The sequence below is a fragment of the Nerophis lumbriciformis genome, linkage group LG07 (genome assembly GCF_033978685.3).
Source record: "Nerophis lumbriciformis linkage group LG07, RoL_Nlum_v2.1, whole genome shotgun sequence".
NCBI lineage: Eukaryota > Metazoa > Chordata > Actinopteri > Syngnathiformes > Syngnathidae > Nerophis > Nerophis lumbriciformis.
Window position 1 is genome coordinate 27,176,116 of NC_084554.2, and position 25,683 is coordinate 27,201,798.

General features: G+C 40.0%; 1 protein-coding gene across 7 annotated transcripts in view; it reads left to right on the forward strand.

Annotated features, from left to right (window-relative positions):
* Window positions 1-25,683, forward strand: part of ctnnd2a (catenin (cadherin-associated protein), delta 2a) — a 723,152-nt gene that overhangs the window by 477,086 nt on the left and 220,383 nt on the right. The gene's annotated exons all lie outside the window — the stretch shown is intronic.

The window sequence follows — 25,683 nt, forward strand, 5'->3', positions numbered from 1 at the left end:
GCCATGGCAGCGAGGATTAGTGATTTAGAAGTACTAAAACACTGCAGACTGGGGCTGAACTTTAGCCGCTAGCTAGCTAGCCATGTCTTAAAGCACCTCTTCCGGTGGGCATTTCAAGGTTATAACTTCACTTTTATCGTTCGTTTACAAGCCAAAATGTATCCGTTCTCCCTTTTCTGTCTACACACTGTGTCTGCTTGCAAGTACTCTGATTGTGCACTGCGGAACATGCTCGTCTGCTCGTAAACCAGCAATGACACGACGTGACGACGACAGGGGTGCGGGGGAGGTGGCGGACCGGTACTTTTCAAAGGTGGTATAGTACCGAATATAATTCAGTATCGTGGTACTTTACGAATACCATACAACGCTAGTCCCTTCTAAAGATTAGTCTTTAAAGTCTAACGTTTAGACAAAATAACCCAGTATATCATTCCTTAAGAAGTAAACAAAATGACACACAAAATGAGCCCTGCATGCAGAGAGGTCACATGTGTGATTTTTACACGCAAGGATGTTGGCTCTGTTTTGACACCATAACTTCCCTTTTGAGTGTTTTGCGCCACTTATTGCTGCCTTAAGTATGATGTTTAACCAGTTTGCTTGTCTAGGTCGTGTCGGTATAATAGATGTTTGACAAAGTGTGTGTTTCACTAGCCTGATGTTTAGCTGTGTAAACATCTGATAATTGCACTCTGTAACAGGGGGATTGCGACAATGGGTAGGAAATTACTGTTCAGCAAATATGGCCTAATAGCTGTGTGTGTGTGGTTTTTTTTTGTGTGCTATTTTTCCATCAATGAATATGTGTGTTTGGATGTGAGTTTATAGCAAAAATAGTCATCTTAATGACTGATTCAATTAGGTCTCCATGTTCTGTGTGTTCAGCAAATAGAAAGTGCTCACTGGGCAAGGCCATGATAGTGCACACTATAGAAATGAAAGTCATGTTAAACCTGCAGATAAGCTAAAAAGTATTGTATTTTATTATTTTATTCAATTTAGTCACCCACAAGTGGAAAATAAATTATCGTAGAAAATCACACAATTTACAGACAGAACTTCACTGATTGTTTATTTTATTTTTCCATCCATCCATCTTCTTCCGCTTATCCAAAATTTTATTTTTATTGTATCTAATTTTCTAAACACGCTTCCTTTTGTGGGATTGGGGTTGTGTGTGTGTGTGTGTGTGTGTGTGTGTGTGTGTGTGTGTGTGTGTGTGTGTGTGTGTGTGTGTGTGTGTGTGTGTGTGTGTGTGTGTGTGTGTGTGTGTGTGTGTGTGTGTGTGTGTGTGTGTGTGTGTGTGTGTGTGTGTGTGCGTGTGTGTGTGCGCGTGCGTGCGTGTGCGTGTGTGTGTGTGTGTGTGTGTGTGCGTCCGCCCGCGTCTGTCTGTTTGTCTGTCTGTCTGTCTCTGTTGCTACACTGATAAGGGCAATTCGTATTTATTCCGATCTCTGATTAGATAAAAAAAAATGTCAAGTAGCATTTAAAAAAATATATGTTTTTGAGGCCATCCCCACACCCCAGCTGTGCATATACTGTATGTCCTATGTCAGCAGTCGAAGGAGATTTTTTAACCTGTTTTGAATGGTTTTATTTATGCTTTGCTATGCTTTGCTATGACTAGGGATGGGTACCGAATTCGTTACTTTTATAGGGACCAGCCGAAGTACGTCGATACTATCGGGTATGGATTCCCCTAAAATCAAACAACGCCATATTTCGATACCTTTGTTGCTCGTGACGCCATGTCCGGTTGCAGACTAAACACCGGCTCAAACACTTGGCGAAGAAACAAAAACTCAAGCAGCATTCAGAGCGGACTCAGCCAAACTGCCTTTAGGTAATCTTGCAATTTTCAATGCCGACAAAGCAAGTATGCTTGAAAGAAAACGCTCAAACGTAAAAAATTAAGGATACACCTTTCCAAAATGTGCTAGCGTGAGGTGCTACTAATTCGCATTAGTGGATGAGTTCAAGAACCTCGGAGTCTTGTTCACGAGTGACGGAAGAGTGGATCGTGAGATCAACAGGCGGATCGGTGCGGCGTCTTCAGTAATGCGGACACTGTATCGATCTGTTGTGGTGAAGAAGGAGCTGAGCCGGAAGGCAAAGCTCTCAATTTACCGGTCGATCTACGTTCCCATCGTCACCTATGGTCATGAGCTTTGGGTTATGACCGAAAGGACAAGATCACGGGTACAAGCGGCCGAAATGAGTTTCCTCCGCCGGGTGGCGGGGCTCTCCCTTAGAGATAGAGTGAGAAGCTCTGCCATCTGGGAGGAGCTCAAAGTAAAACTGCTGCTCCTCCACATCGAGAGGAGCAAGATGAGGTGGTTCGGGCATCTGGTCAGGATGCCACCCGAATGCCTCCCTAGGGAGGTGTTTAGGGTACGTCCAACCGGTAGGAGGCCACGGGGAAGACCCAGAACACGTTGGGAAGACTATGTCTCCCGGCTGGCCTGGGAACACCTTGGGATCCCCCGAGAAGAGTTGGACGAAGTGGCTGGGGAGAGGGAAGTCTGGGCTTCCCTGCTTAGGCTGCTGCCCCCGCGACCCGACCTCGGATAAGCGGAAGAAGTGGGATGGATGGATGGATGGATGGATGGATGGATGAATTTACATGGCAAATTCAACACATTTAAATTTAGGAACATTACAAACAGCAAGTTTGTAATAAGTACCATACTTACAGTATAAACACTTTGTAGGGTACGATATAAGACATAAAACATTCAGCTTCATGGGAAATAATACTTTTAGACTATGGCAACACTGTATTTTATTTACTACTGCCATCTAACATCTTGGAGTTGAAACTACATGCAGCATCTACTATACAATACTTGCAAATGACCCTTAGAATTGTAATAGAAAATCAAGATATAGCAACTTGACAGCACAGTTATCATAATCAGTTCATTTTTAAATGTTACATTAAAAAAATGAAATTGTATCATTAAACAATTAACATTTATTAACACATTTAAAGGGGACCTATTATGTAAAGCCATTGGTACTTGTTTTTGTGTATTTGGTATTTGCGTCAGTCCTGAAATTTGAAATCAAACAATAGAGGCATTGCGGAGATAATTATTAAAAATTATTCTTTTTTTTTCATACTTCCTCCAAACGAGCCATTTGTAATTTTCCTTAAGTGTGACGTTTTTCCCAGGTGTGATGTCAGCGGATTATTCATATATTGTAGAGATTTACCCAAAGTGCTTAGCGCGACTGTAGTCAATAAGCTCCTTCTTTTTCACTATTCTCTTGGGGGAGACTGGCTTGTACATGCACATGCGTATAGTTCGAACTTATATCTGTCAGTAGACTCACGATGGAAACTTGGATGATGGGGAGAAGACACAGTTGAAGTGGAGGCACATTAATAAGACCGCCCATAAAACGGTGCATTCAGAAGAGAGTCAGAAAGCAATTTGAAGTCGATCTGTAAAACAAACTCCATGCAAAATGTTGACCAAAGATGCACTAAAAGGAAGTGTTTTTCATGTACAAAAAAAAATCATAATATAACCTCTTTAAAAGTACCAAAAATCTCTCGGGTGCTGGGAATTGGTACCGTATATGTTCAAATGTTAAAAGGTACCCATTCCTACAGTACATATGATATGTGTTATGTTATGTTATCTTATGCCACAACAAAACAAAATAGTGCACTTTTCAAAACCAACATACAGACCCAAGCTTTTAAAAATGTCTTTAGTGGAAAAAACACATTACAAATTGAATTTATTTATTTGATTTTATTATCATTTAACAACAAGTGTCACTTCTGAATTAGTGAGGGGGAAAAAGCCAAATGTTCACCTGAAAATTGCAATATGTTGGTCTCTAAATCAATTTAGCTCGTATTAAATACTTGAGTTGTAGAAAAAACTACTACTACTTTTTTCATACATTGACACGCAATACATTTCATGGACTCCGCCGCCCCCACCCCCAAACATCTGTTCCTGGCCCTTGTCATGACGTGTAAGCCAGTCTCATTCCCCACCTCATATTCTTCTCAATCACGTCCTTTGTTAGCCTTCATTCACGCTTCCCGAGCCTTCTATCCCAGACCAGAAGATGCCTTGAAGAAAGCCTATTGATTTTTTACGTCTTTCTCCTCACCCAGCTAAGAATGAACAGGGCTCAGACGAAGGGAGAGGAAAAAAAGGAGTGAGGCGCAGTGATGCTGTGATGTGCAGACAATTGCATGGATAGAAAGAAAGCGTCTGGAAAGTCACATCTGGCGTAGTTGATGTAATGATGTTGATAACGTAGCTGAGATATACTACTGATATTCTCTTTCTCTCTGTTGGTTCTCACCATCTTTTTACATTTCTTTCAATAGTAAGGTTCTTTCAAGCGATTGTACAAATACACTGTATTGCCAAAAGTATTTGGCCACCCATCCAAATGATCAGAATCAGGTGTCCTAATCAATAAATGTAAATAAATAAATCAATCACTTGGCCCGGCCACAGGTGTGTAAAATCAAGCACTTAGGCATGGAGACTATTTCTACAAACATTAGTGAAAGAATGGGCCGCTCTCAGTAGTTCAGTGATTTCCAGCGTGGAACTGTCATAGGATGCCACCTGTGGAACAAATCCAGTCGTGAAATTTCTGATCGACGAGTCTGGGTTTGGAGGCTGCCAGGAGAACGGTACATTTCGGACTGCATTGTGTCGAGTGTGAAATTTGGTGGAGGAGGAATTATGGTGTGGGGTTGTTTTTCAGGAGTTGGGTTTGGCCTCTCAGTTCCAGTGAAAGAAATATTGAATCCTCCAGGATACCAAAACATTTTGGACAACTCCATGCTCCCAACCTTGTGGAAACAGTTTGGAGCGGGCCCCTTCCTCTTCCAACATGACTGTGCACCAGTGCACAAAGCAAGGTCCATAAAGACATGGATTACGTCTGGTGTGGATTAAATTGACTGGCCAACATCCGTGTGTGACCTCACCAATGTGCTTTTGGGAGAATGGTCGAAAATTCCTATAAAACACACTGTGTAACCTTGTGGACAGCCTTCCCAGAAGAGTTGAAGCTTTAATGGCTGCAAAAGGTAGACCGACATAATATTGAACCCTATGAACCTACTCAGTGGCCTAGTGGTTAGAGTGTCCGCCCTGAGATTGTGAGTTCAAACCCCGGCCCTGTAATGGGACCCATTACCTCCCTACTTGGCACTCAGCATCAAGGGTTGGAATTGGGGGTTGAATCACCAAAAATGATTCCCGGGCGTGGCTCCGCTGCTGCCCACTGCTCCCCTCAGGATGGGTCAAAATGCAGAGGACAAATTTCACCACACCTAGTGTGTGTGTGACAATCATAGGTACTTTAATGAGTTAGGAATGGGATGGCACTTCAAGTTCATATGTGAGTCAAGGCAGGTGGCCAAATACTTTTGGCAATATAGTGTACGATGTGTTTCAATGTTGTGGTCAGTTTATCTAAATAAGCTTAACTTGAATTTTCCTCTGTCCCATCGTCAATTTTAGCAGGGGAAAACAAGCACACTGGTCACAAGCCTCCAGACCCCATTGAAAATCTGATATACATAGAATATATGACAGTAATCTCTATATGGTATCCCTAAAGTCACAACAGCGTACACAGGATGGGGTTTTTAATCAATATTTTGTATCATCGTCTGCTGTAGGGCCCGCAGATATGATCTGATCAAAACACGATACAGTGATGTTGTGGTTCTATCAGTCAATATTAATAGCAGCAGTCCAATAATGTTCCACTGCCCCTGCTTGCCAAGTAGGCACACCTTTTATCCATGCATAGAAATTTATTATTTTTCTTCTATTAGACAGATGGGAGAACAATCATTTTGAAAGCGTGGCAAAGCCTTACTCGTGCCGCCGCTGCGATGAATCCCATTTAGTCTGGCTTTTGTATGCCACAGCGAAATGTCAACGTAATGCAGTATTCACAAAGTTGTCAGGGTGGTTATTTTCTCGAATGGCGAGGGTTTTTTTTTTTTTGCTCTTGTACATGAAAAGAGTTGGTAATACATTATTAATTTGTGGCAGTTTTAAGCTTTACTTACTTTTTATACTTAAAACATTTACATTTGGCATGAAAATATTCACACAGAACACTCAATGAGACAAATCCTCTTTTTAATAACGGCTTTTTTTTTTGGGACCAAATCAAACCCAAAATAAAGTTTTCATAATCAGTTGTTAGCTTTGACTGATAAACAGTTTAACACTTTTCACAGTCATACAAATGAATGTTCACTGTTCATAACAAACTGATCCAAATATAAGACGACCCCTCTCTTTCAAAACATGTTTATGGTGGAAAATATTTTCAAGAGCGATATATTTTCTATACAATATCATTAAAATATAAATAAATAGTAAAGGACATCATGTCTAAGCTGTTTGATTACTCCTAATTTACCAACAGGCGTGGCTGGGTTGGTAGAGCGGCCGTGTCAAAGCGCTTTGAGTATCTTGAAGGTAGATAAGCGCAATTCAAGTATAGCCCATTTACCATCAAACCACCGTTATCCTTAAGATATCATTACTCTTCCTTCGAGTGTGTCTCTGTGTCGCTGCATCTCTTCAGGTCACTGTGAGTGACAGGAAGAAAAACTCTGACTTGCTTGTGGTGAAGTCATTTGGCCCCACCTGATAGTTTGCAAGACCCTGAATGTAAGACAATACAAGTCTTTCAGATTTTTGGATGGTAAAAGTAAAAAAAAAAAATAATAACATCAAAAATTCTAATATTATTTTAAATGGTATTAATTTATAAGGGTGTGTTGCTGAATAATATTTTGAAATACAGTGGAACCTCCAATAACCAACCTAATTGGTTCCTTAAACAGGGTTTGCAAATTTTTCCATACGAAACAATGTAAAGATGAATAATGGGTTCCAGCCTCGACAAAGTCCATATTTTAGTCCAAGTTTGTATACTATGAACACAATATAAAGCACTATAAAGTACTTAGGGTGATGGATCAACTTTCTATTTACCGTATTTTTCGGAATATAAGTCGCACCGGAGTATAAGTCGCACTTGCCAAAAATGCATAATAAAGAAGGAAAAACATATATATAAATCGCACTGGAGTCCGGCCAAACTATGAAAAAAACTGCGACTTATAGTCCGAAAAATACGGTAATAACAAAGTCAAAACAACAAGTGACTAATCTGTCCCCATTTACATCAGCCCTGCTGACACGCACACACACACACAAACACTGTCACTAGCCCTGTGGTGCACTCACAGTTTGACATAACAAAACCCCTTAACTTTAACAGCCAGTCGCCTCAATAATTAGGAATACAGAATCAAATCCACTTTACCTCGTTGGTTAATCTTCTTAGCGTGCAGCGGAAGGTAGGGAATGGTGGGGAGGCAGCTTGTCAAAAACGCTGTAGATACTTCCTGATTGTTTCAAACCACACATCGCTTGTCTATTGCTTTCTTAAGACTCATATTGAGCTAGCAAAACTAGAAGCAAGTGTAAAAAGGCTAAAAAAAAACCACACTTAAAAAGCACACAAAGTAGAAATAAGCACAGTAGCTAATGACAGCCGTGCTATGCTGAATGAGCACAGGAAGATCGTTCAGTCCGCCCACAATAGATGTGCTGCCGGGCACAAAATGTCTACGCTGGAAGGCATACGATGGGTGTATGAAGATTTTGTACACTGCAACAAGGTTCATCCATTAAAGCATTTTTTGTTTCGGTCTGTGGTTCATCAATCGAGATGTTCGTACAGTTAGGGTTTCGTAAATCGAGGTTTCACTGTACACAACCCCTTGCAACTCTTGTACACTATATAGTCGTGTGTAATGTATTGGTATTGCGGAAAAGGGAGAATTGAAAGTTGTTTATGGTTGACAGACAGAATGATCTACTAGCCAATACTTCAAAAAACGCTCAGCTCAGGCTCCTTTGTCAAAGTCAAACTCTTATTTAGCTTCTCCAGAGTAACATGCAGACTTTCATCACCAAGGCAGTAAATTACCTAAACTGTTTTTTGTCACATCTCTCACTCTCCTCTCCTCCCTTCAATCTCTTTTAAATCTCTCATCCCCCCCGCCAACCACCTTCATTCTTCCCTTCATCCCAGCACCCTCAGGATGGATGTCCAAGTACTAATTAGCGTCTGTTTGAGTATGCACAGTGCTTTTCCGTCCACCAATCAGTTAACAGACAAGACAGACCTTGTCCAATCAGATTAAGGCCAGCGAGACACTTCCTGTCAGGAGCTGTCTCTTTAAATATGTTGTGGGATCTGAAAATGGATGCAAAGTCGACATCAGCGCCCAGTGATGTAGTTAATTAATATATTCTACTCCCATGCAAATATACAGTATACAAGCCTACCAAATACTGCTTTTTTTGGGATGCCGGTCAACCTCTGATTGCTTCTGATTGAGTTGTATTTATATAGCACCTAGTTATTTCCATTGGTCCTCGCTTTGTACCTGAGATAAAACTGAACCCCACATGAGCTAACACTTTGGCAAGCTTTCTCTTAGAAAAATGCCAAGCTCGCAAATAAATGGATAGAAAGCATGAGAAAATAATGTAAAGATAAGTATTCATACATTTATAACTGTTGATGGCCACACAAGTGTACAGATAAGTTAATCACTTTTAGTATTGTATTTCTTAGACTACAATGTTTGAAAAAATATATGTCCAAAGAAAAACTAAGATCTTTTAAAGTATTTGAATACTTAAATAACATCAGATTGCATAAGAGGAAGGTTTAAACTGCTACAGAAAGAAAGAAGAAAGGGCAAGAAGGAGCGAGTCTGACAATATAGCTTTTGGGAATGAGAGAGGAGGTAGGGGAGGGGTTTGGGCGAAATGTCCCGTCTCCTGGGGGAGGAGGAGACAAGATGATGGGCGAACACAAACTCTATGTGATTGTGGACATGAATGTTTTGGTTAAGCATTGGATAAGGCAGTTAATAACATCAATCATAAAATAAACCAATTTGGAGAGTAACCTTTTGAACAAAATACAAATACAACATACATGAGTGATCTATTCATGGAGAAGGTGGGGGTTTGGAGATATTCCCAGCAAGCCTCAAGAATGCGTAAAGGGTCATAAAATGTCTTATCCATCCATCCATCCACCCATCCATCTTCAACCGCTTATCTGGAATCGGGTCGCAGGGACAACAGCTCCAGCAGAGACCCCCAGAGACTTATATTAGGACAAAAAAACAGACGCAGTGAAGACAAAGCCCCACACACCAACTCTTAGACTCAAATTGTGGTTATACACAAGAGATTACTCAAATATTAATTTTGCCACATTACACAAGACAGTCCCTTTTCTGACTGCAGGGTGTGTTTTTAGGAAACAGAGACCTCGTTTAGCGCCACTTCTTGCTTGGTTCAATAGCAGAAATATCAATATCTCAAATACAAGAAAACCTGACTTTTGGCCTTTTTTCTGGGCAAGAAAAACACCACCATATATTGGAGACAATATTAAAACATAAAAACCAACACAGTTTTACTTCTTTGAATGTTAGTCTGCTTACTACTTTTAACAACTTTGTTGAAGCTTCTTCTTCTTTAGTAATAAGTGTCACAAAAAAGCAAAAAAGGCTAAGAAAAAGCTTGAGGTAATCGTGCACGTTGAACTCAGGTCTCACGTAACACCGTGCAGAAGTGTCCTCAGCTGGATGTAGTCCTATCCAGCAGATGGAAAACAAGCTGTATGAATAGCAAATTCACAGCCATCTTACCTTTTATCACTCTTCCAAAGTCCCACAAGGCTCAATACTAAGCCCAATCCTATTCAATAACTTATCGAATGTGTTGTAACTATCAAAATGCAATCATATGCAGACGATACCATGTCCTCTGCTCATGTAAAAACTAAGCAAGGAACTACTGCCATACTTTCTAAAGCCATGGTGCAAGTGTCCCACTGGTTCCGTAATTCCTACATGCATGGTTATATTCATGGTACACATCTGAAGACCAACAACCACCTATTTTAGTCACTAGTGAATGTCTTGATTTGGTGGACCAGATACTATCAGGTTTTAGTCTTTAAGTGGCGAAGTTGGTAGAGTGGCTGGCCAGCAATCGGAGGGTTGCTGATTACTGGGGTTCAATCCCCACCTTCTACCATCCTAGTCACGTCCGTTGTGTCCTTGGGCAAGACACTTCACCCCTTGCTCCTGATGGCTGCTGGTTAGCGCCTTGCATGGCAGCTCCCGCCATCAGTGTGTGAATGTTTGTGTGAATGGGTGAATCTGGAAATACTGTCAAAGCGCTTTGAGTACCTTGAAGGTAGAAAAGCGCTATACAAGTATAACCCATTTATCATTTATTTATTTAATTCTAACCTAACATTTAAGCGACATCCATCCATCCATTTTCTACCCCTTGTCTCTTTCGGGGTCACAGGGGTGCTGGAGCCTATCCCAGCTGCACTCGGGCGGAAGATGAGGTTCACCCTGGACAAGTCACCACCTCATCGCTGGGCCAATACAGATAGACAGACAACATTCACATTAACACACTCGGGCCAATTTTACTGTTGCCAATCAACCTATGTAAAAAAAATTAACCGCAAGTACAATTATATATAGTGCTGCCACTAACGACTGATATTTCAACCAATTTTTTGAATAGTCGACTAATAAAAAAAACAATAAAGAAATCAGTTTATTTTATGAAGAATAATATATTTGTTTTGTATTAAACTTGCTAGTCCCGAACTATGTGAAAACTGCATAGAATGTTGCTATATGAAGTCTTGATTCTAGCAGCTTTTCCTGTGGGAAATGTTTTGAATCGCTGTGGCGGATATTTGTCTCCTTAATTTAATAAATGCTGACAGGTTTACCTTTTCAAAAGGAATCCTGAATGGCGGAAAAGATGCATTGATGATTGTTAGGAGTGTTTAATAATCGAATCGTAGGACATTGATTAATAAATGATAAATGGGTTATACTTGTATAGCGCTTTTCTACCTTCAAAGTACTCAAAGCGCTTTGACAGTATTTCCACATTCACCCATTCACACACACTTTCACACACTGATGGTGGTAGCTGCCATGCAAGGCGCTAACCAGCAGCCATCAGGAGCAAGGGGTGAAGTGTCTTGCCCAAGGACACAACGGACGTGACTAGGATGGTAGAAGGCGGGGATTGAACCCCAGTAACCAGCAACCCTCCGATTGCTGGCACGGCCACTCTACCAACTTCGCCACGCCGTCTGAATCGTCACAAAATCCAATCGTACAGGTGGCTAAAATGGCACACCTCAGCAATTGTATGCAAGAAACCTGGCAGACATGCTGCCTGAAAAACGTACAGAGTTTCCATGAATATGTTTGAAACGGTTGGTTAGGGCATTGGGTTTATTTGTTTGGAAGAATAGATGCACAGTTTGATTACTGCCACACTTTCAAAATAGGATTTTACTTGAAAACAAATTAACGTAATATAATATATCGTAGCCCCCAGAAGAAATAACAAAGTCTGACGCTATTTTTAACTTTTATTACCAATCTTACGATAACAAACGGCACAATTCAACAGGTTTTACCTCCCGTGCAAACACATTTGTCTTGTTAGTCCGCGCTTACCCGGACACACAACAACACTTCCTCATTCTCAGCCAATCACCTTTCAGGCACGGACGGTGTGTTTGTGACCATGGGAAAAACTGACATCAAATCCACATTGCATTAACATAAAGCATTACCATTAGCTGGTTATTACAGTATGAATTTATATATATATATATATATATATTTTTTTTTATATATATATATATATATATATATATATATATATATATATATATATATCTGCCTATTATTTGTGCACTATTAAAAAAAGATGTACTAAAAACTTGACCACCGAAAAAAGACTTTGATCACCGAAAATTGCGGATGTAAACAAAACGCACGCCATAGTCTGGAACGTTGTCAGCATGTCTGCAATAAGGACGTAATTTTTTCATATATATTCCAGATATACCCATGGACAGCAGCCATCTACATAATGTGCAAATTTTAAGAGGACAGTGGCGGCTTTTAAGAAAATAAAGTCCAACTAGAGCAACAGCGCTAAGCAAGTGTAACGTCATGCTCGCTGCAGCTAGCCTCTTTTCTCAGGGACATTGGAGAACAGAAGTTAACAGTCTCTAAACACGAGTACATTTGATAACAACACCAGAAGAAGATGGTACATTTGTTGCTAGTTGCTTTTAATACAAAAAAAAGTCATTAAAAGTCTGGAAACACTTGAAGAAATCTCAACAAAGTACGTTGTACAAAAAGCAGCAACAATTGAAAATATGGCAAAACGCTAAAAATAGTATGGTAATACCAATTCACAATAACTAGGGCTGTCAAAGTTAACGCGGCCATGCGTTAACTATAAATTTCAGTAACGGCACAAATTTTTGAGCGGCCGGTTAACGCGAAAACTTCCTTTTTGACACACAGGTTTCTCCTTAATGTACGGCTTCATATTAGCCGCCACAACTAACAAAATAAAGTAATATAATCTATTGTAACGTCCAGGAGAAAACAAAGTCTGACTTTCTTTTTATCTTTTATTGCCAATTTTATGCCAACAATGGGCCCAATTCCAACAAGTATTTCCTCCATGCACACACGTCTTCCTCCGTGCTTCACTTCATGACACACATACACATTAACACCAGCAGGTAGTTACAGTATCAATGGCTATATATAATTTGTTATTTGCGCACTATTGACTAATGATGCACCAAAAATTTGGCTGGAAAAATACATACTTTAATCACCGGAACAGTGCTCCCGAAACAGATGTTGTGATGACGTAAGCTATACGCACGGGCTTGTCTGGAGCGGAGGCAGCGTGTCGGCGCTGTGGTCATACTTTAATATATTTGAGATATACCCACAGGCAATCTTCTAATGCCAGTATGGCTCCCAGCAACGCAAAGCAAATGTGACATCAGGCTCGCTTTTTGTCACGGACATGGCGCGACAGAAGTATCTAAACAGAGTCTCTAAATACGAATACAGTCGCCAATAACACCAAAAATAGATGCTAGATTTGTTGCCAGTCCATTTTATTAAAGAAAGAGTGATTGAAAGAATTGGAGAAATCTCTTTAAAAAAAAAAAAAGTACATTGTACAATAAGCAGCAACAATTTAAAAGTAGAACAAAACTATTTTATGTAAGAAAAAATGTATATGTTAATGCTGTACTTAAAAATACCAGATTTGTTTTAAATGTATATTCATATTTTTTTTGCCTTTTTAAAGAATATAGGCATAATAGCAAACCATGCAATGACGTCACATTGACCACGCCCCTAACCACGCCCCCACCGCCACAGGTATTTTGGCAATGTAGGGGAAACCCTGACATTAACAAAATAAAAATGTCTTACATTTTGATCATGCTTTGTCAGTGATGTTTTTTAATGTTATTCTGTGATATTTGCACCTAAAGAAATGCTAGTACATCAGTGGAGAAATATGAGTGCGGGTAGTGTTTGGGGAGGGGGTGTTTGCTGGCTGATATATTTTGTAAATTATTGTATAACATGTTATGGTTGAGTCCTCATTTACAAAATGATTAGCAGGCTCAATATTAAGGACTTATATATATATATATATAGTTCATTATTTTTCGGTGAATCGTCAACAAAATAAACAAACAGTTGTACATTCATAGATTGAAAATGAAAATGTTGCAGACCGAAAGGGTTTAGGCTGAAGTTGAACACTTATTGCGCCTAACCCTATAAACAATGTCAAGTACAAGATGAACTTCCGAAAATTATGAAATGTCCTTTGTACAACATATTATAAATACACATTATACACAAAATAAACACAGTTAAATTATATACACAGTAAAGGCATGTGAAATATCCTTGTACATGTGTTAAACCTTTGTATCAATTTATATACTATACACAAACAATTATACTTCCATTATTATTTATATCCCACATTTAGTATTTTAAATAACATTGATCATAGTATTAACTACTGTGTTGATTCAAGAGTGATATATTTTTTCAAGACATTGGTCTTAAAGTGTTTTTTAAATGTGTGAATGGAACTGGAACATTTTAAGGAATCATCCAAGCTGTTCCACAGTTGAACCCCCCTGACAGAAACACATCTACTTTTTAAGCTTGTTCTTATCTTAGCTTTCTGGAAGACAGCTGAACCTCTGAGGTCATAGGGATTCTCTCTGGGTTTAAACCTCTCCTGGAGACACTGAGGCAGCATGTGGTTATGAGCTTTGTACGTCACAATAGCAGTGTTGAGGTCAACAAGATCGTGCAGTTTTAATGTTTTTAATTTAATAAACAGAGCATTGATATGGTCATGATAATCTGCATAATTCTAATCGCTTTCCTTTGAAGTAAGAATATAGAGTTGATGTTTGTTTTGTAACTGTTACCCCAGATATCAACACAATAATTAAGATAAGGGAGTACGAAAGAATTATATAACATATTAAGAGCCTTTTGATTTACGGAGTTTTTGATTTTATGTAACATAGCAATATTTTTTGCCATCTTTGTCTTAAGTATATTTATGTACAGTTTCCAATTTAATTTATCATCTATACACCCTTACATTTTATTAATTAACAGAGAAGGTTAAAATATTGTCATGCAGCAATATGAAGACCATTTACGTGTACAACATGTAATGTACAGAATATCAGAAGCATTTATTCAGGTAGAAATATCACAGATTACAGCTGGGATAGCCCTCCCCCTTTCTGGGGTACACTTATTAATGATGAAGACTTATACCTATCTGCGATTATCACGATTAGTTTTGAGTTAACTATGAACAAAATGTGATTAATCGTGATTAAATAATTTAATCGTTAGACAGCCTTAATAATAACAGATTTGTTTTAAAAGTATGCATACATTTTTTTTAACCTTTTTAAAGAAAATCATAGCAAAATTACTCAATGACGTCATCTTGGCGGTTTAGGGGAAGCCCTGTAGCGTATACAAAGATATACTTCTATCAGGGAAATGAAGACAATGAAGGTGTTTTAAGGCATTTTAAAAAGTATCCGCAAGTGTCCTATTGTTAACAGTGCATTTGAAGCTTACTGAATTCCTGAGAGAATAAGCTGCCTTAATACATATTTAGCATGAACCTTGTGCTTTCCGCTGGCACTCCACCAGTCCCCCCGTTTGTGTTCTTGTGTGTTTGCATCCCGCTGTTCCACGTCACTGGCTCGTCGCCCAGCAGTGTGTCTAACAGGTTTGTAGCGCTCATTAACACCAGTGTTGACTGGCGTCCTGTCTGAGGGCTGTTTATTACGCTTCCTCCAGTCTATATTTATATTATTCTGGATTCTAGCCCTACTCCATTTGCATTTTGTCCCCACAGGGCTTCCCCCCCAGTGCCTATCCTCCCTCAGAGTTTTACTCCACTTTGCTCTCATGTGTGCCTCACTCTCCCTACCAGGCCTTTTTAATTAATGGTGAGCCATGATGCTTATCTTATCAGCAGATCTGCTTTCTTTCTATTAAGTGCCCTGACAGAGATGTGCAGTTGGAGGAGATGGATTGCACAGACACACACACACACACACACACACACACACACACACATACACACTCGCACAGTCAGAAAGCGAAATAAATATACTTGAACAGAGATACACACTTTGCAAACAAACAAGTGTGTCCACGTTGTCAAATCTTGCCACATACACACATATAAACAAACTGCCCTGATGTTATCTGCCCATGTGATTTAAGGAGTGCTGTTTGAGGGTCTCTCCTACTAAATCCCCTAAATGCCCGGGGAAGGACCCCCCTCTTTCTTGGCCTCCTATCTTTCCTCTCCTTCCTTCCATCAGCCATGCTTTCCGGCTGAATGAACACTTATCATTTGGCAGATAAAGACCCGTCCAGGCAGGAGCCCACTTTATCTTCGAGAGCCATGTTTACTCCTCGTGAGCATGCTCTTGATCCAGCAGAGACCGGAGCATGGAGTCCAGGATTAATTTTTTCCCGCAGAAGCTTCACATGCGCACCATTTCCAACTCTCCGGGCGGATCAATTTCTCTGTGTTTACCCTATTTTCATGTTAGGGCATCTGAGCTCGGAGGCAGAATAAAGCAGGATATCTTGATGGGGATTATAGTAAAAGCTATTTTGGCACACAGCAGCGAGCCCGAAAGTGGTAACAACAAAATCAATCCTCATACTGCAAAATCGATGCAGGTTGCAAAAAATTTCAGCCGAGGCTTTTTTTTGCAGCTCACTGGGCGTTGGGGGGTTCCTGAAAGCAAGGCTACTTAGAGAGTAGTTATTAGAGAAAACCAACACGGTTGATTGTGTAGACATATTCGCCCACACTTTCTCACACTCTCATAATTTCCTCATTTGGGGGACCATTATGGAAGAATTGCTGTTGTATATGCTGGATGTTATTTGACTTTATGTACTCTTTTCAGTGTGCGCACAGAGCTGGAAACTGATGACACAATGTATGCAACATAACATAATAAATACAGTGGAACCTCAATCAATCAAAGTTTATTTATATAGCCCTAAATCACCAGTGTCTCCAAGGGCTGCACAAGCCACAATGACATCCTCAGCTCAGATCCCACATCAGGGGAAGGAAAAACTCAACCCTATGGGCTACAGTGAGAAACCTCGGAGGGGACCACAGATGGGACTTAAATGCTTCTACTGAGGTAGCATCTCTAACAGTTACCGGGAGGACATTCCAGAGTACTGGATCCCGAATAGAAAGTACTCTATAGCCCGCAGACTTTTTTTGGGCTCTGGGAATCACTAATAAGCCGGAGTTCTTAGAACACAGATTTCTTGGCGGGACATATGGTACAATACAATCAGCAAGATAGGATGGAGCTAGACCGTTTAGTATTTTATACGTAAGTAGTAAAACCTTTAAAGGCCTACTGAAACCCACTACGACTGACCACGCAGTCTGATAGTTTATATATCAATGATGAAATCTTAACATTGCGACACATGCATGGTTAGCTTACTAAAGTGCAATTTTAAATTTTGCGCGAAATATCCTGCTGAAAACGTCTCGGTATGATGACGCCGGCACGTGACGTCAGGGATTGTAGAGGACATTTTGGGACAGCATGGTGGCCAGCTATTAAGTCGTCTGTTTTCATCGCAATTTGAGTTGGATGCGCAGACGTGGTACCGTGAGTACGCATGCAGCTGCGGCTTCCAAACATTTGATCGCTCGCCCGTACGTGCGTGCCGCTATGTGCATGTCACGTACGTAACTTTGGGGACTTTGGGAAAATATATGTGCTGTATGAACTTTGGGGAGGTGAACGGTACTTTGGGCTGTGGGATTGAGTGTGTTGTGCAGGTGTTTGAGTTGTATTGGCGGGTTATATGGACGGGAGGGGGGAGGTGTTTGTTATGCGGGATTAATTTGTGGCATATTAAATATAAGCCTGGTTGTGTTGTGGCTAATAGAGTATATACATGTCTTGTGTTTATTTACTGTTTTAGTCATTCCCAGCTGAACATCAGGTCCCACCCGCCTCTCACAGCATCTTCCCTATCTGAATCGCTCCCACTGCCCTCTAGTCCTTCACTCTCACTTTCCTGATCCACGAATCGTTCATCCTCGCTCAAATTAATGGGGAAATCGTCGCTTTCTCGATCCGAATCACTCTCGCTGCTGGTGGCCATGATTGTAAACAATGTGCGGATGTGAGGAGCTCCACAACCTGTGACGTCACGCGCATATCGTCTGCTACTTCCGGTACAGGCAAGGCTTTTTTATCAGCGACCAAAAGTTGCAAACTTTATCGTCGATGTTCTCTACTAAATCCTTTCAGCAAAAATATGGCAATATCGCGAAATGATCAAGTATGACACATAGAATGGACCTGCTATCCCCGTTTAAATAAGAAAATCACATTTCAGTAGGCCTTTAAGTCACATCTCTATAAACTAATATTGTAAAGATAATTACCGTACATCCTTGGTTTACGAACTTATTTGGTTCTTGAACAGAGTTCATAAATAAAGTTGATTTGATTTGATAAATAGAAACGTTTGTATGTTGAAGCAACATTCCCCATAAGAAATAATCAGAACATGCGCTAAATTAGTCCGATTTCTCCAAAAGGTTTGGCTCTAAGTAAGCATCCTGCAACCCAAGGAAACACCTTAATACGATGGTGTTCGGTTTTTGAAAAATTAGACTAGCACATCTGGATTATGCGATTGAAAACCAAATCTCTCGAAGGGGGTGTGTGTGGTCGTAGAGGATCCTTCGCAATCGCGCATGCACCAGTCTCAACGCACGGGATATGTCCCGAAAGCAGATACCATTCAATAAAAACATAAGCAACAATTGTCATGAAGATGACTGTTTATTTGCTCTGCAAATTGAAAGAACAGAACATGTTGAAGTGCATTGATGGTAGGAATAAAAACAAGGAGATTTATTTAAAAAGGTAGTTAAGAACATGGAGAATGTCAGCTTAATTTGGACTCCCGAACGAAATACGAACGAGATAGTAGAGAAGACGGTATATTACAAGGCAAATAATAAACCTCTTCACGCTGCATTTGTGCAGTCCAAACTGATTCACAATACCTCTGTATTCCACACAACTGGCAAGATTCTCCAGAACAATAGCAACCTTCATTTGGAACAGTATTAGTCGGGACCCAAACTGTCTTTTCCTTCAAATTCAAACTCCTTCCATCAATCCACAGAGCATTATGAATGAACTCTGAGACATTCGGAAGTTTTGTTTCCATAATTCTCCGTCTGAAAATTCCTTTTAAAAAAAACTCTCCCGCCGGTCTTGCATCTGCTCCGATACATTCTTGGTAGTAGCGTCAGATCCGTAGTGCAATCCAATGCCATTTCTTGATGCTGTCTGCTATTTAACACCAGCGTAGCCATTAGAGATGTAATCTGTGCCAATATTACAGCGGACATCACGTACAACAAGTTGTAAGGATCCGCAGATGCCTAGTGCAATAGGTCAAACGTAAACACAATACATTTATCCGTGCTAAAAGGAAAGAAGTGCCCCCGAGTGTACAGGAGGCACATGGCGTATGACCAATAGTCGCATTAAAGTGTGCATGGACACTTGGACTTCACACGTTGGTGTGACAATGCAAAAAAAACAACCTATTTAATTTAGTGCATGGACATGTAGTGACTGTAAACATGTATAATGGCTTCCACTCTTGACAAAAGTCCACATTTTAACTTTTTTTTTTCCAAGATGGGGCCGCTATTGTGGCTGCTTTTTGTAGGACATCTGTGTTCTTGGTGTTTCCCTCTTTTTTCATTTTCATTTTTTTGCCTTTTGGATCAAGCCCCTTCAGAGCTGCGCACTTGTGAGGCCTCTGCGCTGATTTTGGTGCTTTTTTTGTGAACTTTTGGATCTGCTTTGGGAAGCTACGGCCAGGCATGCACCGGACACCAGCTGCTGGCTCTTTGCCACACCGCAGTCCGCATGGAGAGACTGAAGGTGATGCAGAGGTGGAGACTAGTCTGCGGAGCTAGCGTTGTGCGCCTGGAAGGATGAGCTTCATGGAGTCTTGGCTGGGCTAGAATGTATCGGACACTCCAGTCTCCTTGGGCAGATTCTCAATCATCCGCGTGGACTGTACATTGTTGGTCATTAGCCGAGAGCTAGTGTGCAGCCTAAGATGGAATAGACTCTCTTGGTTGCTTTGTTGGGTCTGTTCCTGTCTCTGTCGCAGACGATTGCGTGGAGCACCGCAGAGTTGAAATTGGGATTTTTTTTTTTTCTCTATGCATGTTGCAAGCACATGTGCGCAACATGTATTATTAATTGCTCCTTTTTTGTTGTTGTTTTTCAGTGTTTTACTTTTGTAGCTGTATGTAGAAATAGCGCATCGCAAATGGCAGCTGGTTGCATCAGCTCTGTGCTCCTTGATTGTCTTTCAGGTCCTTTGTGTTCTTTAATGTTTCCCTCTTGTTATCATACCAAGATGGTGCCCTTGGATGGCTGCCGCAGTACTGCGCTCTCTCATAGTTGTTGCATGTTTCTCTATTTCTTGCAGTAAACAAAGAGAGAACAGTTTACCAAGTCAAATATGTTGTTTGTTAAACATACACTATATTGCCAAAAGTATATACAGGTAAAAGCCAGTAAAATAGAATATTTTGAAAAACTTGATTTATTTCAGTAATTGCATTCAAAAGGTGTAACTTGTACATTATATTTATTCATTGCACACAGACTGATGCATTCAAATGTTTATTTCATTTAATTTTGATGATTTGAAGTGGCAACAAATGAAAATCCAAAATTCCGTGTGTCACAAAATTAGAATATTACTTAAGGCTAATACAAAAAAGGGATTTTTAGAAATGTTGGCCAACTGAAAAGTATGAAAATGAAAAATATGAGCATGTACAATACTCAATACTTGGTTGGAGCTCCTTTTGCCTCAATTACTGCGTTAATGCGGCGTGGCATGGAGTCGATGAGTTTCTGGCACTGCTCAGGTGTTATGAGAGCCCAGGTTGCTCTGATAGTGGCCTTCAACTCTTCTGCGTTTTTGGGTCTGGCATTCTGCATCTTCCTTTTCACAATACCCCACAGATTTTCTATGGGGCTAAGGTCAGGGGAGTTGGCGGGCCAATTTAGAACAGAAATACCATGGTCCGTAAACCAGGCACGGGTAGATTTTGCGCTGTGTGCAGGCGCCAAGTCCTTTTGGAACTTGAAATCTCCATCTCCATAGAGCAGGTCAGCAGCAGGAAGCATGAAGTGCTCTAAAACATGCTGGTAGACGGCTGCGTTGACCCTGGATCTCAGGAAACAGAGTGGACCGACACCAGCAGATGACATGGCACCCCAAACCATCACTGATGGTGGAAACTTTACACTAGACTTCAGGCAACGTGGATCCTGTGCCTCTCCTGTCTTCCTCCAGACTCTGGGACCTCGATTTCCAAAGGAAATGCAAAATTTGCATGGTTGGGTGATGGTTTGGGGGGCCATGTCAACTGCTGGTGTCGGTCCACTCTGTTTTCCTGAGATCCAAATTTCATGTGACCTTCCAATGTACAGTACGCAGAGAGCTTCATTGAATGGGTTTCCATGGCCGAGCAGCCTGATCTAAGCCATACATCACGAAGTCCAATGCAAAGCGTGGGATACACTGGTGTAAAGCACGTTGCCACTGGACTCTAGAGCAGTGGAGACGTGTTCTCTGGACTGAAGAATCACACTTTTCCATCTGGCAATCTGATGGACCAGTCTGGGTTTGGAGGTTGCCTGGAGAACGCTACATTTCAGACTGCATTGTGTCGAGTGTGAAATTTGGTGGAGGAGGAATTATGATGTGGGGTTTTTTTTCAGGAGTTGGGCTTGGCCCCTTAGTTCCAGTGAAAGAAACTTTGAATGTTCAAGGATAGCAAAACATTTTAGACAATTCCATGCTCCCAACCTTGTGGGAACAGTTTGGAGTGGGCCCCTTCCTCTTTCAACATGACTGTGCACCAGTGCACAAAGCAAGGTCCATAAAGACATGGATGACAGAGTCTGGTGTGGATGAACTTGACTGGCCTGGGATGGGATGGCACTTCAAGTTCATATGTGAGTCAAGGCAGGTGGCCAAATACTTTTGGCAATATAGTGTACTTGGCCAATAAAGCGGATTCTGATTCCAATACTTCAGTAAAAGTTTGTACTGAACTCAATATAAAGCCCTATATAGTACTGTATATCAAACAAACATAACAAAGGGGTGATGGATCCGCTTTCTGTTTAACAACAAAGTCAAAACATAACATAACTACATGAACTGTCCTCATTTGCAGCCGCCCTGCCGACACACACTGTCACTAGCCCTGTGGTGCACTCACAGTTTGAAATCACAAAACTTCTTACCTTTAACAGCCAGGTCGCTATAATGATTAGGAACAAAATCCACTTTGTTTATTAATCTTCTTGGCATGCAGCGGAAAGGGAGGGGGGGAAAGGCAGAGTCAACAACGGTGTGGATACTTCCGAAATGTTTCAACACCACCCAGCATCGCATGTCTATTGCTTTTTTGGGTTTATATTGAGCTGGCAAAACTATTAAAAAATCGCTGTAAAAAGGCAAAAAAAAAGACTTAAAATCACACAAATTAACACAGTAGCTTACAACAGTGCTGCTGTGCTGACTGAATGAGCACCAGAGATTGATTAGCCCGCCCACAAGGATGTGTTGCGGGGCACAACATGACTGTGCCGCGAGACACACAATCGATAGATAAAACGTTTGCACACTGAGACAAAGTTTGTACACCACAGCAAATGTTTGTCATTCTGTGGTTTGTAATTCAAAACATTTGTACAATAATGGCTTCGTAAATCGAGGTTGTACTGTAAAAGGGAAACTAATTGGAAGTGGCCATAATTGGAGCGAGGCTTTAAAACTTTTGGTAACACTTTAGCAGAGGTGTGGACTCGAGTCACAAGACTTGGACTCGAGTCATGAATTGATGACTTTAGACTCGACTTGACAAAATGTAAAGAGACTTGCAATTCGACTTAGACTTTAACATCAATGACTCGTGACTTCACTTGGACTTGAGCCTTTTGACTTGACAAGACTTGCTACTTTCCCCAAAACCCAAAGATTAAAAAGTTATTCAGGAGCGCTCCGTATCTTTCAACGCTGAACACCAGCCCGGCATCTTTGTTTTCTACCTGTCAACTGTCAGTTTAGGCTGCTCGCCGCTCCTCATCACCACTTCACAGCCAATGCTGCATCTACTTATAAGATGTCTATTGTTATAACGTCATTGCAAACGTCATAGCAGTTCGCTACCTTATTCATACTTTTTGTCAAGTGATTTTTTTTAAGCAGGGCTGCATGAGGTACCTATAAATAACATTAAGTTAGTCAATGTATCACACACAGTAACGTAACGTTAGACGGCGGTCAGCAGCACCACGTATTTTAGCCACCTACAAAAAGACAGACATAGTCAAATAAAGGTCAGTTAAAATGTATACTATATTAAGAATATGTGTACATATTGCATAGGGCCCTGACAACTAAAAAGTACAACTCTGTTCATTGTTATGTTCATGTATTTGTTATGTTTGTCATGTGTACGCACACATCAACACACATATAGTATGAGATGAGATCAATGAGATAAGGTAAGAACAGGATAGAAACTGCTGTGGAACTAGTTAAAATACAATATGCCATGGAAATACAGTGTTAACACTTTTGTGCAAATAAGTACAGTTGCACTTGTTTTTTCAAATGTGTTTATTCTGTAAAGGAATTAGTTAAATGTTTAAAATGACTGGTTAATAGTGCTATTATGAAGTGCAATGTCAGCACTATTTTTTTCCCTGCAATTTCAAATGCACTTGTTTTAATAAATAAATACAGCGTTTTAAAAGCATACACAATCTGTGTAAATATATTAGTTTGTGGTTAAAAGGACTTGAAAGGACTCAAAACTCAAAATGCAGGACTTGGGACTTGACTTGAGACTTTCCAGTCTTGACTTTGGACTTGACTCTGGACTTGCCTGTCTTGACTCGGGACTTGAGGGCAAAGACTTGAGACTTACTAATGACTTGCAAAACAATGACTTGGTCCCACGTCTGCACTTTAGTATGGGGAACATATTCATCATTAATTAGTTGCTTATTAAAGTAACAAAGTCTTAATTTAGAGTTATGTGGACACTTGGGGAACATATAAGGGTTAGGGTTACTAATAAGCAATAATTCTGAGGTTATTGAGGTAAGACTCTTAGTTAATGGCTTACTGGTTGTATAATAAGGCCATGCATACTTAATAATGACTAATTAAGAGCCAATATGTTACTAATTTGCATGTTAATAAGCAACTAATTAATGGTGAATATGTGTTCCCCATACTAAAGTGTTACCAAACGTTTGTATACAGTACTACTTTTTTTTTTAATTCAAATATTTCACAACACGGCAGCAAAAGAACCAATGTTTTTTTTATGGCGGTAAGGACTGCAGTAAACTGCTTAGCCAGCATTAATAGTGCTGATGAGTTCATTACAGGCCAGCAAGTGTAAGACATATGAGTTTCACACCAACACCTGAGTAGCATGATCGACATTTTAAAGCGCATACAGAGGTGGAACTCATTATACAGTTGTAACTTGCTTATAAGTTTAATTGGTTCTGTGTAGGAGCTCGTAGCCCAACATAATCGTATTTTGAATCCCATTAAAATTAATTGAAAATCTATGATTCTATTCTGGGTCTGGAAAACCTGGGCATTTATAACATTTGACATGCTTTTTTATTAGAAACTTTTTGATAAGGAATACTGCACGATAAATGTTGCAGTATAATGGAGGACAAACAACTCCAGAAGTTTTATAAAGTAATATAATAATAATGTACAGCATTAACCTTGTAGAGCAAACTTCTATAGTATCTCCTTTTTGCTGCTTCTCTGTCAAACACACTATCAGCAGGTCATCCATATTTTCATTGAAAAATGTTTGTAGTGGAGATATTATTTTAACATCCAAGTCTTTCTGACTCAGTGTGGTGCAGACAAGCTGGTTGACTACAGGTGCAAGGTGCACCTGGGTCATGTTTTTTTTTTTTTTTAATTAAATTTTTTTTAATGATTTCTTTCTTTAATTAAATTAATATTCTCCAGTTCTTGTCACCACTGTCCTTCACACGTACTTTCCCCGAACTCATGCTTGGATAAACAAAGTTATGTCATGTTAGCTTCTAGCTAACAAGCTAGTGCGTGACCCACCAGACGCTTTGGTCGGATATCACAAGGTTCACTGTGACATTTGCAAAGCCAGCTAGAAGCCTCATTACCAGAATTTTAGCTCACACCTACGGCTTAACAACCAAGACACAAAAAGTTTGCGAGCTGGAGCATTCTCGTTTGACCCTGAAATTGATTACTTCCAGTTTCCTTTTTTTTTATTTATTAGAAAGTAGTGTGTTGGTCTTTCATGACATTTATTATTCCCTTATTTCCTGTCCATCGCTCTTATTTTTGTTTACATTTTCTGTTTACCTTCTTTTGTCGCTACTTACCCTGTCTAGCGCATGCTTTTTTACATATGTTCCTGGTTAGATCATTGTGTGCTTTTGCTTTGCTTTGTAACTAAACATGCATGATTTCCCTATATACCCTGTGCATGCATGCTTTCCCTATATACACTACTGCACTATTTCATTTTTTGTTGTTAATAAATACATTTTACCTTTTCTTCGCCTGTCGTCTCTGCATTCTGGGGTCACGACCAGCGCAACCATGACACAATCCAAGCTCTACTACATTAAAACAGAACAAAGTAGGGTATAGTAGAAACCAATTCTGGCCTTCTCTGTACAATATAACCTAATATTCAATTTAGCAGAATGGAACAGAATTCTCCTCAGTAGTCACGGAGGGTCAGATACCATCGTGAATTAAAATGTGTTTGATTTGATGTATTCATTTTCTATTTATTTATTTGTTTACATTTTTTTGTATTTTATATTTTTTATTCTTGTATTTATTTATTTTTCTCTGCCACTCATGAATATTCAGCGCCTGAAAGTGTTTTACACCATGTTTGTCAAAAATAAATAACTAAATAAATAAACATTATGGCTGTTTTAGGTTTCTCC